Below are 6,000 nucleotides of genomic sequence, written 5' to 3'. Positions count from 1 at the left end.
TCTGAGGTTATTGATATTTCTCCCGGCAATCTTGATTCCAGCTTGTGCTTCTTTCAGCCTATGATGTACTCTGCATATAAGTCAAATAAGCAGGGTGACAATATACAGCCTTGACGTACTCCTTTTCCTATTTAGAACCAGTCTATTGTTCCATGTCCAGTTCCTACTGTTGCTTCCTGACCTGCATATAGGTTTCTCAAGAGGCAGGTCAGGTGGTCTGGTATTCCCGTCTCTTTCAGAATTTTCCACAGTGTATTGTGATCCACATAGTCAAAGGCTTTGGTATAGTCAATAAAGCAGAAATAGATGTTTTTCTGGAACTCTCTTGCTTTTTCTATCTTAACCATTCCCGAACTTGCCATCTTGTGAGCATATACAGATTGTTAATGTACAGATTCCTAGCCCTCATCCCAGACCCTGAACTGAATGTTTCGGGGGAGAATGTGGTAACCTGTAGTTTCACTGAGAATCCCAGGATGCACCCTGGAATTACCTGCGGAACTTTGTGAAATGCTAATCTCTGGGTTCTAAGCCCTAGAAATTCTCATTCAGTTGGTCCAGAGGGAGGGTCCCTGACATGGGCCTGTTGTCAAGCTCTCAGGTGACTGTGATGTGCAGCCAAGACTCAGAAACACTGCCTCTGGTCCCCAATCTAATGGGGCTGGGGGAGATTTACAAACTAAAGCAGCAAGAGAGAGGAAGGAAGGAAGGGAAAAAATGAGGGAGGCAGAAAGGGAGGGATATCAGGTGACTCTCAATCTTCAGAATCAGCATTAAAAACAACAACAACAACAACTTCTGGCCACACCGCATGTGAGATCTTAGTTCCCCAAACAGGGGATCGAACCCATGCCCTGAGGTGGAAACATGGAGTCTTAACCACTGGACCACCAGGGAAGTCCCAGAATCAGCATTTTTTAAAAAAACTCTTCAAATGATTCTAATATGCAATCCATGTTGAGACCTACTGAATAAATGGACCAGAAGACTCTGGTTCAGTAGGTTTGGGGTGAGCCAAACTTTCCGTATTTTTAAAGTGGAGACTGTGATTCCACTGCCCTAGGGCTTTGCTACTCAAAGTCTGAGCTGAAGTATCAGTGCATCACTGGGAACTTGTAAGCAGACTCTCAGGCCCTACCCTCGACCTGCTAAATTGAAACCCACAGTTCAACAAGACCCCGAGGAGATGAGCACATACATGAACGGGAGAGGCACTGCTCTCAGGCTCATGAGCTTTTTCCCGGGAGGACAGCAGTTTAGTCCTTCAATCAGGGCCGGTCCAGCGTCTCTCCCGTCTCCACTCACCCCCTTTTGAGGCTGCAGAACCTTTTCTAGTGTCATCAGCATAGTCTGTCCTCAAAAGGTAGACTATTCTCGAAGGTCTGGGCCTTGCTGCCCCCATACCATGGGCATCTGTTCGTGGATACTTTGTTAGAAGGTCTGGACATGCGCACTGGTTGATGACTCAAGAGGGGGCTTGCAGGTCCCTCCTGCCAGGGCAAGACGTCACAGATGTGAGACATTGACTTGAGGACCAGATTGTGGTTGCGTCACAGGAAGATCTCTTTATGGACTCCCCTGGTCGTCCAGGGGCTGAGTCCATATTTCCAATGCAGGAAGCCTGAAGTTCGATCCCTGGTCAGGGAACTAGACCCCACCTGCCGAAACTAATAGTTCATATGCCACGGCTAAAGATCCTGAGTGCTGAAACTAAGACCTGGTGCATATAAATTAATTAAATAAATATTTTTTAGAAAGAGGAAGATGATCTCTTTAGATCTGCAGGTTGGAGAATGCAGACTTGTTTTGTGAGGTTCTGGGGCCAATCAGAGGAAGTCATAGGGATGGAGGTTAGAATTCAATAGAAGGAAAAGTTTCAAACGAGCAAGAAGGGACTGAGTCAGGCAGAGAGAGCTTCTTTTTCCTGGAAGTTGAATGGCCTTCATTCAGAGGCATCTGGATGCAACTTCTGGATTGGATGTGAGCTTGGGGGAGACCCCTGCTTGAGGCTGAAACATATAGTGCCCCGGAAGGCAGGGAGGCTCGGTCAGGAAGTGAGAGGACTAAGATAATTCAGCGTTCCACTGTGCCCGTCAATCATGAAGGCCATTTGGCTAAATACAAACTATTGTTGGTGCATGAAATAATTTCCCTGTGGGTCTCCACTAGTTTGAAAGCTCAGTGAGGACAGTGGCTGGGCTGCTGGTGGGGTCCACAGCACCTGACATAGAGTCTGGCATACGAGAGCATCTGCCCAGTAAATGTTTGTTGATGTAAATGTAAATGGCTGAAAGTGAAAAGTGAAAATGTTAAAATGGCTGAAAATAAGATTTAATCTTTTCTGTCTGCGAATGGTAATTTTTGTGCACTCCTTTTGTGTCCTTTAAAGCGTTTATTGTCAGGGGTTCAGATTGAGTTTTTCTTGTTTTCTCATTAAGTTGTAATTTTTTTTTTCATCTAGCCTCTTTCTACATGGTATTCACTGTAATGGTTAAACAACTGAAATATCCTAAATGGCCCATGAGAGGGAGTTTGCTAAATCATTGATGGGGGGCAGGGATTGGGGAGGGAACTTCCTTATTGGTCCCAGGGTTAAAACTCCACACTGCTAATGCAGGGGGATCTTGGGATTAATCCCTGGTCAGAGAACTAGATCCCATATACTGAAAGTAAATATCTGGCATGCTACAAAGAAGACTGAAGATCTCACATGCTACAACTAAGACCCAGCACAGCTAAATAAATAAATATTAAAAGATATATATTCCTGAACTCTCTTCCCCCAAAGGCTATTCACCAATACACATTAAATACTTCCTAGCTGGAAGGATCCCAACAAGACGTCAACAGCATGGTCTCTGGATGTATGGTAGTATGTTCTCTAGGAATTTTGTATATGCTAGTTTTTGGTTGGCTCTATCTTCTGGCTTTTTCTCTTCTGAGCATCTATTACTTTTGAGTAGGAAAAAATAGCCAACATGAGCTGGACCTGTTCTAAACTTGTTTTTCAACCTCTTATTTATTTTTGCCAGCTTTATCTAATTGACTGTATATTGTCACCTTGCTTATTTAACTTATATGCAGAGTACATCGTGAGCAATGCTGAACCGGATGAAGCACAAGCTGAAATCAAGATTGCCAGGAGAAAGATCAATAACCTCAGACATGCAGATGACACCACCCTTATGGCAGGAAGCAAACAAGAACTAAAGAACCTCTTGATGAAAGTAAAAAAGGAGACCGAAAAAGTTGGCTTAAAGCTCAACATTCAGAAAACGAAGATCAGGGCATCTGGTCCCATCACTTCATGCAAATAGATGGGGAAACAGTGGAAACAGTGACAGACTTTATCTTTTGGACTCCAAAATCACTGCAGATGGTACTACAGCCATGAAATTAAGAGATGCTTGCTCCTTGGGAGAAAAGCTATGACCAACCTAGACAGCATATTAAAAAGCAGAGACATTACTTTGCCAACAAAGGTCCGTCTAGTCAAAGCTATGGTTTTTCCAGTGTCATGTATGGATGTGAGAGTTGGACTGTGAAGAAGGCTGAGCACCGAAGAACTGATGCTTTTGAACTGTGGTGTTGGAGAAGACTCTTGAGAGTCCCTTGGACTGCAAGGAGATCCAACCAGTCCTAAGGGAAATCAGTCCTGAATATTCATTGGAAGCTGAAACTCCAATACTTTGGCCACTTGGTGCGAAGAACTGACTCATTTGAAAAGACCCTGATGCTGGGAAAGATTGAAGGCAGGGGAAAGCCTGGCATGGTGCAGTGTATGGGGTCCCAAAGAGTCTGACACGACTGAGTGACTGAACTGAACTGATCTAATTGACAATGTTTTTATTTGTGAAAATTGCACATTGGAAAAAATAAAAAAGTTAACATTACCAATAACCAATGAGCAAGGAAGCTGATAGCCAAAGAAGTAAAGGGCTTTCTGTGTCCCAGAGAAACAGCCGGTCAGGGGCAGAATGCAGGCCCTGCCTTGCTGATGGGCACCCTTTCCCTCACCGTGCTCCTTTCCCTGTCCTCTGGGAGCCTCTGACAGCGCTCTCTCTCCTCTTGTCTTCCTCCTTCTCTCTTTCATTAAGTCACAATTCAGGGGTGCTTCAGACATCCATCATCCATGGCTTCACAGGCTGGCCATTCTGCTGTGTGGGGTCTGTGTGGATTCCAGAGGCCAGACAGTCATTAGCCCAGGCAGCCTCTTTCGTCTGCCCTTTGCTGTGCTGTGCTTAGTTGCTCAGTCGTGTCTGACTCTTTGGGACCCCATGGACTGTAGCCTGCCAGGCTCCTCTGTCCATGGGGATTCTCTAGGCGAGAATACTGTAATGGGTTGCCATGCTTTCCTCCAGGGGATCTTCCCAACCCAGGGACTGAACCGAGGTCCCCCACATAGCAGGCAAATTCTTTACCATCTGAGCCACTAGGGAAGCCCAAGAATACTTGGAATAAGTTGCCTATCCCTTATCTGGGGCATCTCCCCAACCCAGAAATTGAACCAGGTTTCCTGCATTGCAGGCAGACTCTTCACCAGCTGAGCTACCGGGGAAGCCCTCATCTGCCCTTACTTCCTGTAAAACCATAGCAGGCTGCAGAGCAAACGCACCAAACTGCTGACGGAAGTCCTGCCCACCCACCCAGCCCCAGGACAGGAGCTGTCTGCCCACTTCATAAAGCTTTTTAAAAATGTGTTTATTTTGGCCACTGTGCACAGCATGCAGGATCTCAGTTCCCAGACGAGGGATGGAACTGGAGTCCCTGCCTGGAAAGCCAGATTCCTAACCACTGGACCACCTGTCTCCCCATGTTGAAAGTCTGCTTTTGGGAGATCTGCGAAGGCTGAAGGCAAGCCTATGTATTTCTGCCATCTGGGACGTTACCTGGGAGGATCCAGGTAATACTGATAAGTCCTCCACAGGCCCTTCCTCTAGGCTGGCTGTGGCTTGCTCTGAGCCAAGTAAAAGGAGTGGGCCTCTTCTATAAGTGTCCTTGGCATTTGGGGTTGGGCTTGGGTTGGGCTTGGGATGGGGCTCTAGCCCTTTTTTTATTTGGATAAGGCCAGTGGAGGTCAAAGCTAGTCAAAGCTATGATTTTTCCAGTAGTCATGTATGGATGTGAGAGTAGGACCGTAAGGAGATCAAATCAGTCAATCCTAAAGGATATCAACCCTGAATATTCATTGGAAGGACTGATACTGAAGCAGAAGGTCCGATACCTGATGTGAAGAGCTAACTTACTGGAAAAGACCCTGGTGCTGGGAAAGATTGAAGGCAAAAGGAAAAGGGTGTGACAGAGGATGAGATGGTTAGATAGCATCACTGATTCAATGGACATGAGTTGAGCAAGTCTATGCCAAGTCTATGCCCCAACCAGTAACATTGAAGAAGCTGAAGTTGAACAGTTTTATGAAGACCTACAAGACCTTTTAGAACTAACACCCAAAAAAGACGTCCTTTTCATTATAGGGGACAGGAATGCAAAAGTAGGAAGTCAAGAAACACTTGGAGTAACAGGAAAATTTGGCCTTGGAATGTGGAATGAAGCAGGGCAAAGACTAATAGAGTTTTGCCAAGAAAATGCACTGGTCATAGCAAACACCCTCTTTCAACAACACAAGAGAAGACTCTACACATGGACATCACCAGATGGTCAGCACTGAAATCAGATTGATTATATTCTTTGCAGCCAAAGATGGAGAAGCTCAACAAAACAAAACCAGGAAAGTCAACAAAAACAAGACCAGGAGCTGACTGTGGCTCAGATCATGAACTCCTTATTGCCAAATTCAGACTTAAATTGAAAAAAGTAGGGAAAACCGCTAGACCATTCAGGTATGACCTAAGTCAATCCCTTATGATTATACAGTGGAAGTGAGAAATATATTTAAGGGCCTAGAACTGATAGATAGAGTCCCTGATGAACTATGGAATGAAGTTCATGACATTGTACAGGAGACAGGGATCAAGACCATCCCCATGGAAAAGAAATGCA

This window comes from Capra hircus, chromosome 13, assembly GCF_001704415.2.
Source record: "Capra hircus breed San Clemente chromosome 13, ASM170441v1, whole genome shotgun sequence".
In the NCBI taxonomy this organism is placed as follows: domain Eukaryota; kingdom Metazoa; phylum Chordata; class Mammalia; order Artiodactyla; family Bovidae; genus Capra; species Capra hircus.
The sequence above is the reverse complement of the archived record's forward strand: the minus strand, read 5'-3'. Positions refer to the sequence as shown.